We start from the raw sequence: 11,880 nt of genomic DNA, 5'->3' as shown, positions 1-11,880 counted from the left end.
GGAGGCCAGGTCCACAGGCCTGAGAGATCCTTTGCTGCACTCAAAGCTCAATAAACCCCCTATTTCGTGCTGTCTGAGAGTCACCTGGTCTGGAGAATAGGGTTGTGCTATTCCCTCTGGGTATGTCTACACTAGCCCCCTAGTTTGAACTAAGGAGGCTAATGTAGGCATTTGAACTTGCAAATGAAGCCCAGGATTTAAATATCCCAGGCTTTATTTGCATGTTCCCATCCGTGCGTCATTTTTAAATCCCCCTAGTCTGAACTAACTGCCTGCAGCTACATGTGGCAGTTAAAAGTTAATTTGAACTAACTTAATCCTTAGTCCGAATTAACTGTTTCACTAAACAGGGTCATCCCAGAGCCTCCAGCCCAAGGAGGTGCAGGAAACTGAGGCACAACGAGGAGTAACGGTAGTTTGGAATAGGAAGACTAATCCGAACTACCTACTCTGTGCCGCGTGTAGCCGTGGGCACGGAGTCCGAACTAGCGGGGCTTTAAAAATGGCGGCGCCCGGCAAGATGCAAATGAAGCCTGGGAAATTCAAATCCCGGGCTTCATTTGCAACTTCGGTTGCCTACATTAACCACCCTAGTTCGAACTAGGGTGGTAGTGTAGACATACCCTAAGAGAGCAGTATGATTGCTCGGAGCTCCAGTACTTAAAGGGAGAAAAGCCTGTTGAGAGTTTATAGGTTAAGATTAGAGGTGGAAGCAACAGAAGTGATGTTGTGGTTTGTGTTTGCTATAGACCACTAGATCAGGTGGATGAGGTAGACGATGCTTTTGTCAGACAACTGACAGAAGCTTCCAGATCACAGGCCCTGGTTCTCATGGGGGATTTTAATCACCTAAAATCTGTTGAGAGACCAATACAGCAGTACGCAGACAATCCAGGAAGTTTTTGGAGAATGTTGAGGATAACTTATTGGTACAAGTGCTGAAAGAACCGACCAGGGGCCATGCACAACTTGGCCTGCTGTACACAAACAGGGAGGAACTAGTAGGGGAAGTAGAGGTGGGTGACAACCTGGGAAGCAGTGATCATGAGATGGTAGATTTCAGGATCCTGACCAAAGTAAGAAAGGAGAGTAGCAAAATACACACCCTGGACCTGGGCCGAATTATCCATTAGGCACAGTAGGCACAGTGCCTAGGGCCCACGATACTTTTAGGGGCCCATGAAAATGTTTAAATTTCTTTTAAAAACAGAAGAAAAAAAATGAACTTTTAAGGTCGAAGAAAATGTTTTAATTTTTTTCTCACATCAGAAAAAAATGAAACATTTAGGGCCCACGAAAATTAAATATTGCCTAAGATAGAAAAAAATAAAAAGTTGAAGTACTTAAAGTTATATAAAAAATAATTTTAATATTGATATTATTATTATTATTATTATTAATAGTATTTAGTGAGTAACAATCCTAGCCTAGATTATATTCACCTTTATACCAATGCAGTCGTAAAAGATAATTTAAAAAAAAATTTTTATGGAGGAAGGGGCCCACGAAGGCAAAAGTGCCTAGGGCCCACGAAAGTCATAATGCAGCCTGGGCCTGGACTTCAGAAAAGCAGACTCAGAGAACTGATGCTAAAATGAATGGGAAAGTAGTCATGGGAACCTGGCAGTATTTTATAGGAGCCTTATTTAAGGCATAGGAACAAACCATCCCGATGCGCAGTAAGAAAAGCAAATATGGTAGGCGACCAGATTGGCTTACTGGGGAAATCCTTGGTGAGTTTAAACACAAAAAGGAAGCTTACAAGAAGTGGAAACTTGGACAGATGACTAGGGAGGAGTATAAATATATTTCTCGAGAATGCAGGGGAGTTATCAGGAAGGCGAAAGTGCAATTGGAATTGCAGCTAGAAAGGTATGAGAAGAGTAACAAGAAAGGCTTTTACAGGCATGTTAGCAATAAGAGAGTTATCAGAGAAGGTGTGGGACCCTTACTGGATGAGGGAGATAACCTAGGGTATGTCAACACTATAGCACTAATTCGAACTAACTTAATTCAAATTAGTTAATTCGAACTAAGCTAATTCGAACTAGTGCATCTAGAACTAAAAACTAGTTCAAATTAGCGTTTTGCTAATTCCAACTAGCATGTCCACATTGAGTGGACCCTGAACCGGGGTTAAGGCTGGCCAGAGCAGTGCCGACAGGGCATCAAGTTAGGACTTAGAGCGTGGAGCTGCTGCCTCAGGCTAGCCGAGGGCTGTTCTTACAGGGACCCAACCCCCACCCCGGACAGACAGTTCTCAGGGTTCCCCGCTTGCTTGTCTACCTAGATGAGGGACAGCAAAGCAGTCCTGGCTTGGAGTGCCCTGAGTGCCCACACTTGGCACCTCACCGTCCTCGGCCATCAGCCTGGCTACACTTGCAGCAGGCTGCCATCTGTGGGCATCAATCAGGGGGCTGCAGGAGAGCTTCCACCCCAAGGAGCCCGCAGAGCCACCCCAGTCCTTCCGATCGGGGGCTTGTACCCCATTCCTCCCTCACCTCCTTCCACTTACCCCTCCCTAGCCCCCCTTCCTGATGTACAAAATAAAGGACGCGTGTGTTCAAAAATAGGATCTCTCTTTATTAAACAAAACTGGTGGAGGGGGGGTTAGCCTCTGGGAAAAGGAGGTGGGAGAGGGGGAGAGGGTGGGAGAGGAGAGGGGGAAACCGGAAGGGGGAAGCCAGGGGAAGAAGGAGGAGGGGAAGTATCAAACTATGGTATGCCATATCTTCAGTACTGTGTTCAGATGTGATCTCCTCACCCCAGAAAAGATGTTTTGGCCTTGGAAAAGGTTCCGAAAAGGGCAGCTAAAATGATCAGGGGTTTGGAACAGGTCCCAAATGAAGAGAGGCTAAAGAGACTGGGACTTTTCAGCTTAGAAAAGAGGAGACTGAGGGGGGATATGATAGAGGTCTATAAAATCATGAGTGGTGTGGAGAGGGCGAATAAAGAAAAGTTCTTCATTAGTTCCCATAATAGAAGGACTAGAGGACACCAAATGAAATGAATGGGTAGCAGGCTTCAAACTAATAAAAGAAAGTTCTTCTTCACAAAGCAAATAGTTAACCTGTGGAACTCCTTGCTACAGGAGGCTGTGAAGGCTAGAACTATAACAGAGTTTAAAGAGAAGTTAGATAAAGTCATGGAGGTTGGGTCCATGGAGTGGTATTAGCTAGGGGGTAGAAATGGTGTCTCTGGCCTCTGTTTGTGGAAGGCTGGAGATGGATGGCACGAGACAAATAGCTTGGTCATTGTCTTTGGTCCATCCCCTCCAGGGTTGCTAGTGTTGGCTGCTGTCGGCAGACAGGCTACTGGGCTAGATGGACCTTTGGTCTGACCCAGTACGGCCATTCTTATGTTCTTATGCTCTACGCTCAGGGCTCAGTGTCGGGGGTCTCACTGGGCCACCTTGATTTTCATGCAAACCTGCTCCTGGGTTTGCATATGGCCTTTGGTGGCCAGGCTGGCAGCTATCCTGCCCTATACGGCCACTTTCCTGTGCCTAGTGCGGAGGTCGTGGATGTTGGAGGCGTCCCCCCAAATCTGGATGAGGTCCACGATGTCTGCACTAGACCAGGTGGGCACCCGCCTCTTGCAGCTCTGGGCAGGCTCCTGGGAGCCGCCAGTCTGGTCCTGGGAAGAGGCGGAGGGCTGGGTGGCAGCGGGTGGCTGGCTCGTGCCGTGCCAGGTGCAGGGTCTGCTGGCTGGGTACTGGCAGGCTTGCACCTGGCACGGGCACCATAGTCAGACCGTGCCCCTTTAAGGGCTCCAGGGCCGGGAGGGGGGCAGAAGAATTTCCCTGGTTGTGCCCAGAGTGGCCACCAGGGCAACCTGGGAAGGGCTAGTTCAAATTAAGTGGCTATACAGCTTAATTCAAACTAGACATTACTCCTCGTAAAATGAGGTTTACTTAGTTTGAATTAAGCGCTCCGCTATTTCGAATTAAATTCGAAATAGCAGTTTGCATGTGGAGCCCCAATGAAAGTTAATTTGAACTAACAGCTGTAGCAGCCGCTTTTGTGGAAAAACTTGCCAGCTGTCTACACTGGTCGCTTGATTTTGCGCAAAAGCACTGATGTTTCTACTCTCCGAAATCAATGTTTCTTGCGCAACTGCTTTGACGTTCCCGTTCGGGCAAAAGCCCTTTTCCGGAAATGCTTTTGCCCAAAAGGGCCAGTGTAGACAGCTGAAAACTGTTTTGCACAAAAAAGCCCCGATGGCGAAAATGGCGATTGAGGCTCTTGCGCAAAACCGCGTCTAGATTGGCACGGACGCTTTTCTGCAAAAAGTGCTTTTGCGGAAAAGCGTCCATACCAATCTAGATGCTTTTTTCCGCAAATGCTTTTAACGGAAAAACTTTTCCGTTAAAAGCATTTGCAGAAAATCATGCCAGTCTAGATGTAGCCCATGAGTACGCAGCCAGGGCAGCTGCTTTTCTAAGGGCTTTGTGCCCTGTGTGAGCTGGCAAAGTTGAGCCAGAAGCAGAGAGCAGACTGTTGTCCCTCGCTCTGCAGCAGGATTTTTTTTTAAGTCTGTTCACATGTGAGTTAACTCACTGGTTAATCAGTGAACTGGCTGCCTAGCAGTGATCCACAGATCAAACTGAGGATCCCTACAAGCAAGTGGAGAGATTGTTCAGACTCAGCATATAGTGCAGGTTTGATGATCAGAGGCACAAACTGAAATTTAGGTGAACTAAATCTAAGCCTTTGGACCTCTCAATCTCTTCTTACTGTGTTGGTGTGGACTGAACTGTTCCAATTTTACTTTTTGTTTTCTCTTTACTTATGTTTACTGTAACTGTGGACAATATCTAGCTGAGGAGTAACGTTAGTTCAAACCAAGGGGTTTGGTTTGAACTAATGCGTCCCGGTGCGCACTTTCACTTTAGAAACAGCTGGCATTTGGAGTAACGCACTGGCGAGATCATGCTAATGAAGCACAGGATATTTAAATCCCCGTTGCATTGACTATTTCGAATGCCTGCATTTGCATTTCTAGTTCGAACGAGTGTGCAAGTGTAGACATACCCTTAGAGGGGTAGTCGTGTTAGTCTATAACTTTAAAAACAACTAGTAGTCCTGTGGCACCTTAGGATGTGTCTAGACTACATCCCTTTTCTCGAAAAGACAGACCATAAGAACAGCCATTCTGGGTCAGACCAAAGGTCCATCTAGCCCAGTATTTTGTCTGCTGACAGTGAATAGTACCAGATGCCCCAGAGGGAGGGAACACAACAGGTAATCCTCACGTGATCCCTCTCTTGTCACCCATTTCCAGACAAACAGAGGCTAGGGACACAAATCCTGCCCATCCTGGCTAATAGCCATTGATGGACCTAACTTCCATGAATCTAGCTAGCTCTTTATGAGCCCTGTTGAAGTCCTAGTCTTCACCACATCCTCTTGCAAGCAGTTCCACAGCTTGACGGTGCGGAGTGAAGAAAAATTTCTTTTTGCTGCCTATTCATTTCATTTGGTGACCTCTAGTTCTTATATTGTGGGAACAGTAAATAACTTTTCCTTATTTACTTTTTCCAGATCAGTCATGATTCTATATACCTCTGTCATATCCCTTAGTCTCCTCTTTTCTAATCTGAAAAATCCAAGTCTTTTGGACTGTTATAAATGGGAGCTACTAAGGACAGTCTGACTTACCTGAAGAGTAAGGAAAGGGGTAAGCAATTGGAGATACACCTAAGGATACAGTTAAAAAAAATGAACACATATGAAAAGAACACATTTGTCCTTTTCATATGTATTCATTGTTTTTAACTGTATCCTTTGGTATATATGGTTGTGTCTATTTTCTTCCACTATTTGATCTGAGGAAGTGGGTCTGGCCCACAAAAGCTATATTTTTGTTTAATCACTTGGGTGATGGCAGCACAGAACCAGTCTTGTCTTTTGGGGGGGGGGATCTCTGGGAGACTGAGATTGTTTCCTAGAGACAAACTTATTCACAGATACAGGTTTTGCAGTGTTTATTCTGCTAGCTGACCCCCCATCTCTGCAAACAGAGTGTCAAGCTGTGGGATTGAGCCATTACATATGAGACCCGTTCTAAACCCCTAATCATTTTTGTTGCCCTTTTCTAAAACTTTTCCAATTCCAATATATTTTTTTTGAGATAAGTCAATGCCATCTGTATGCAGTATTCAAGATGTGGGCGTACCATGGTTTTATATAGAGGCAATAAAATATTCTGCCTTATTCTCTATACCTTTTAAAATATTTCCTAACACTCTATTTGCTTTTTTGACAGCTGCTGCACACTGAGGGTACATCTACACTGCACCGTTATTCCAGAATAATGGCCATTATTCTGGAAAAGCAATACTAGCCTCCACAGAGTAATTGCATTAATTTTGAAAGAAAATCAAAATAATGGAGGGCTTTTTCTGATGTTGGTAAACCACATTCCATGAGGGATAATGCCTCTTCCAAAAAAGCTCTTCGGTAAGAAGGTATGTGTGGACACTCCACTGCTGCTATATAGAAATTGTTCCTCCCCAGGGCCATTCTAACTTATTCTTCCCCAGTGCCTCCTGGGGCTCTAAATCAAGATAGCGCATCCACATTAGGGGAGCCTGCTTTATACTGATTTTGAGGCTTCCCTATAATGTTCATGCTCTATTTTGAAATAAGATATTCCAGAAAATATCTTCTAAAATAGTTTTTTCCAAAATAAGCTTGCATTGTAGACATACCCTAAGTGGATGTTCTCAGAGACACACAAAGACTCCAAGATCTCTCTCTTGAGTAGTTGTAGCTAAATTAGTTTCCCATCATATTGTATGTATAGTTGGGATTATTTTCCCAATGTGCATTACTTTACATTTATCAACATTAAATTTAATTTGCCTTTTTAATGCCCAATCACTTAGTTTGATGAGATCTTTTTGAAGCTCTTCATAGTCTGCTTTGGTCTTAACTATCTTGAACGGTTTGGTATCATCTGCAAATTTTGCCACCTCACTGTTTATCTCTTTCTCTAGATCATTTATAAATAAGTTGAATAGGATGGGTCCCAGGACAGACCCTTGGGATGGGTCCCAAGGGGGAGTTAACAAGTGGGGTTAACTCTCTCCACTCTGAAAGCTTACCATTTATTCCTACCCTTTGTTTCCTGTCTTCTAACCAATTATCCATCCATGAAAGGACCTTTCCTCTTATCCCATGACAACTTACTTTACTTAAGAGTCTTTGATGAGGGACCTTTTTAAAGGCTCTCTGGAAATCTAAGTACACTGTATCCACTGGCTCCCCCTTGTCCACATGTTTGTTGCCCCCCTCAAAGAACTCTGATAGATTTTCCTTTACAGAGACCATGTTGACTTTCCCTCAGCAAATTACGTCCATTTATGTGTGTCTGACAATTTTATTGTTTACTATAGTTTCAGGGCTTCTGGGCTCTCTCAGCGCTCTGGAAGAGAGTGGGGTCCCATGAGTTACAGCAAGGGGCAGATACATTTCAACTCTATATAAGAAGATCTGAATGGCCATACTGGGTCAAACCAAAGATCCTTTTAGCCCAGTATCCTCTCTTCCAACAGTGGCCAAAGCCAGGTTCTTCAGAAGGAATAAACAGAAGAGGAAAACATCATAATCCATCCCCTGTCACCAAAGCAGAAGCTAGTAGTCATTTATGGACCTATCTGCCTTGAATTTATTTTGTTATTATTGGAACCCTGTTATGCTTCAGGACTTTCCATCCTCTCCTGACAAAGAGCTCCACAAGTTGATTGTGAAAAAATAATTTATTTTGTTTTAAATCTCTTGCCTATGAATTTAATTGGTTTAGCTTCTTGTATTATGTTAGTGAAGGAATAAACAATGTTTCCTTATTCTAATTTTCCACACCATTCATGATTTTTTTGGACCTCTAACATATCCCCCCCTCATTCTTTAGTCATTTTTTCCCAAGCTGAAAAGTCCCAGTCTTGTTAATCTCTTCTTTATATAGAAGCCATTCCTAATACCCTAATAATTTCTGCTTCCCTTTCTATACCTTTTCCAAATACAATATATCTTTCTTGGATGGAGTAACCTGATCTACATGTACAATTCAAGATGTAGACATAGAATGACTTTATATAGAGGCAATATGGTATTTTGTCTTATTAGCCATTCTTTTCCTAATGATTTCCAATATTCTGTTTGCTGTTTTAATCTTTAGACTGCCACTGAACATTGAACAGATTGTGACCAGTTGGGGCTAAGCCCCTAGGTTCTGCGCTTTTTGGTGGGGTTTTCTTTGTGTGGCTCACAGTGTCCCTAACATTGCCATGAAAGCAAGGGTATCCTGCTTTCTGAGGCCTTTTCATAGTAGGCAAATCCAGTGTAGGGGAGGTCAGCCCCTATTTTAGACCACAGGGCCTCTCCTGTTTCTTGCAGGCAGCCCACCAGCCAGGAGGGGTGTTGGGGGGAACCTGGTCCCACTCACTTGCTCTGGGTTCTGGCCCAGGGCCCTACGAAGGGGGTAGACCTGAGTGGATTGTGAGGCCTGGCTCTTGCCCCATAGAACAGTGGCCCCTCCCTGGGCTACTTCCCCAACCCCTACTGAATACCTCCTCCCAATGCCTTGGGTCAGGCTTTGTCACAAGCTGTCTAGGGTCAGTCTCCTGGGCTGGGCTGCTTCATTCTCTTTCACTTCTCCTCTGGTTGGTTGGTTGGTTGGTTGGTTGGTTGGTCGGTCGGTCGGGCGGGCGGGCGGGCGGTCTGTCCCTCCACTCCTTCTCCCCCTACTACCCTCGTTGCCTGAGAGAGGGTTATTTATGGTGCACTCATCAGCCTTAATTGGCCTCAGGTGTTCAGATTAGTCTTCCCTTCAGGCTGATGACACACAGGCTTCAGGTGTTGAACTGCTGGTCCACAGTCTCTGGCAGCCTATAATGGGAACATAAAACTGCATACCCAGCTCCCCGCAAATCTTCAGCACCCTGTTCTCAGGGTACTGCACTTTCTCCTGCACCCTCCTTCCTTTTTGGGAGGGGGTGTCTGTGAAGGGAGGCTGCTGCTTTTCTGGTAGAAGCGCCCTGGCTACCATTACATTCTGGACCAGGCCCCTTTTTCCAGCTAGTGTCATAGGGTATGTCTACACTACCACCCTAGTTCGAACTAGGGTGGTAATGTAGGCAACCGGAGCTGCAAATGAAGCCCAGGATTTGAATTTCCCGGGCTTCATTTGCATAAAGCCGGGCGCCGCCATTTTTAAAAGTCCGCTAGTGCAGAGTCCGTGCCGCGCAGCTCCACGCGACACGGACTAGGTAGGCTTCGTAGTCTGAACTACCATTACTCCTCGGAAGCCTAGTCCGAACTACCTAGTCCATGCCGCGTGTAGCCGCGCGGCATGGAGTCTGCACTAGCGGACATTAAAAAATGGCGGCGCCCGGCTTTATGCAAATGAAGCCCAGGAAATTCAAATCCCGGGCTTCATTTGCAACTCCGGTTGCCTACATGGGTAGTGTAGACATACCCATAGAATCATAGAACAATAGAGCTGGAAATGATCTCAGAAGGTCATCAAGTCCAGTCCCCTGCTCTAGGCAAGACCAATCCCAACTAAATGAACACAGCCAGGGCTTTCTCAAGCCGAGACTTAAACACCCGTAGGGATGGAGACTCCACTACTTCCCTAGGTAATCCATTCCACTGCTTCACCACCCTCCTAGTAAAATAGGTTTTCCTAATATCCAACCTGGAACTCTCTCACCACAGCTTGAGACCATTGCTCCTTGTTCTGCCATCTGTCACTACTGAGAACAGCCTTTCTCCATCCTCTTTGGAACCTCCCTACAGGAAATTGAAAGCTGCTATCAAATCCCCCCTCACTCTTAACTTCTGCAGACTAAACAGACCAAACTCCCTCAGCCTCTCCTCGTAGGTCATATGCTTCAGTCCTCTAATCATTTTGGTTGCCCTCCGCTGGACCCTCTCCAATGCATTCACATCCTTTTTGTAGTGGGGGGCCCAGAACTGGACACAATACTCCAGATGTGGCCTCACAAAAGCCAAATAAAGGGGAATAATGATATCTCTGGATCTGTTGGCAATGCTCCTCCTAATGCAACCAAATATGCCATTAGCCTTCTTGACTACAAGGGCACACTGTTGACTCATATCCAGCTTCTCATCCACTGTAACCCCAAGGTCCTTTTCTGCAGAACTACTACTTAGCTGGTTGGTCCCCAGCCTGTAACAATGCTTGGGATTCTTCCGTCCCAAGTGCAGGACTCTGCACTTGTCCTTGTTGAACCTCATCAGATTTCTTGTGGCCCAAGAAATTTGTCTAAGTCACTCTGGAACCCACCTCTCCCCTAGCTTAGTGTCATCTGCAAACTTCCTGAGGGTGCAATCCATACCCTCATCCAGGTCATTAATAAAGATAATGAGCAAAACCGGTCCTAGAACCGAACCTTAGGGCACTATGCTAGAAACCGACCGCCATCCTGACATCGAGCCGTTGATCACTACCCGCTGGGCCCGGCCTTCTAGCTATCTTTCTATCCATGTTACTGTCCATTTATCCAATCCACATTCCCTTAACTTGCTGGCAAGAATATTGTGGGAGACCATATAAAAACCTTGATAAAGTCAAGATATATCACATCCACTGACTTTCCCATGTCCATAGAGCCAGTTACTTCATCATGGAAGCTAATCAGATTGGTCAGGCACGACTTTCCCCTTGTGAATCCATGCTGACTATTCCAGATCACTTTCCTCTCTCCCAATTGCCTCAAAATGGATTCCTTAAGGATACCTTCCATGATTTTTCCAGGAACGGAGGTAACACTGACCGGCCTATAGTTCCCTGGATCATCCTTCTTCCCTTTTTTGAAGGTGGGCACTACATTTGCCTTTTCCCAATCATCCGGGATCCCTCCCAATCTCCAAGACGTTTCAAAGATAATAACCAAAGGCTCCTAAATGACATTTGCTAACTCCCTCAGTACCCTTGGATGCATTAAATCTGGACCCATGGATTTGTGTACATTTAGCTTTTCTAAATAGTTCCTAACCTGTTCTTTACCCACCAAAGGCTGTCCATCTTCATCCCATCTTGCAATACTTAGCGCATTAGTCCGGGAGCCGACGTTGTCCGTGAATACAGAGGCAAAGAAAGCATTGAATATTTCAGCTTTCCCACATCATCTGTCACTAAGTTACCTTCTTCATCCAGTAGGGGCCGCACACCCTCTCTGATCACCTTCTTCTCAACATGCCTGTAGAAATCTTTCTTGTTATCCTTCACATTCTTTGCCAGTCGCAATTCCAATTGCGCTTTCACCTTCCTGATAACCCCCCGGCATTCTTGAGCTATACATTTAAACCCCTCCCTGGTCATTTGTCCAAGTTTCCACTCTTTGTAAGCTTCCTTTTTGTGCTGAAGTTCACCAAGGATTTCCCCCGTAAGCCAATCCAGTCTCCTACCATGTTTGCCTCTCTTGCTATGTATCGGGATGGTTTCTTTCTGTGCCTTCAATAAGGCTTCGTTAAAATACTGCCAGCTGTCCTGGACTCCTTTCCCCTTCATGTTAACATCCCAGGGGATTCTGCCCATCAGATCTCGGAGGGAGTCAAAATCTGCTTTTCTGAAGTCCAAGGCGTGTATCTTACTACTCTCTTTTCTTCCTTTGGTCCGGATCCCGAAATCTACCATCTCATGATCACTGCTTCCCAGGTTGTCACCCACCTCTTCTTCCCCTATTAGTTCCTTCCTGTTTGTGTGCAGAAGGTCAAACTGCGCACGGCCCCTAGTTGGATCCTTCAGCACTTGTACCAAGAAATTATCCCCAACATTCTCCAAACATGGATTGCCTGCGTACTGCCGTATTGGTCTCCCAACAAATGTCAGGGTGATTAAAGTCCCCCA

The sequence above is a fragment of the Pelodiscus sinensis genome, chromosome 2 (genome assembly GCF_052426305.1).
Source record: "Pelodiscus sinensis isolate ZL-2025 chromosome 2, ASM5242630v1, whole genome shotgun sequence".
Classification (NCBI taxonomy): Eukaryota; Metazoa; Chordata; order Testudines; family Trionychidae; genus Pelodiscus; species Pelodiscus sinensis.
The sequence above is the reverse complement of the archived record's forward strand: the minus strand, read 5'-3'. Positions refer to the sequence as shown.